A 347-nucleotide genomic window follows, 5' to 3' on the forward strand; every position below is an offset into this window, starting at 1 on the left:
ACCTTGTTCCTGAGCAGTTGATGTCCGATTTAGAAAATCCTTTCCTACACCTACATCTTCTAGGTTATTGCCAATGTTTTCATCTAACAGTTTCAGAGTTTCAGGCTTCACATTGAGGCCTTTGATCCATTTGGAGTTGACTTTTGTGCAAGGCAAAAGATAGGCATTTAGTTTCATTCTTCTACAGGTGGAGATCCAGTTTTGTCAGCACCATTTGCTGAACATGCTGTCTTTCCTCCAGTGAGTATTCTTGGCCCCTTTTGTCAAATATCAGTTGGCTGAAATTGTATTTACTCATATTTGAGTCTTCAATTTTGTTCCATTTATCTATGGGTCTTTTTTTGCCA

This window comes from Nannospalax galili, unplaced genomic scaffold (genome assembly GCF_000622305.1).
Source record: "Nannospalax galili isolate Female #2095 unplaced genomic scaffold, S.galili_v1.0 scaffold629, whole genome shotgun sequence".
In the NCBI taxonomy this organism is placed as follows: domain Eukaryota; kingdom Metazoa; phylum Chordata; class Mammalia; order Rodentia; family Spalacidae; genus Nannospalax; species Nannospalax galili.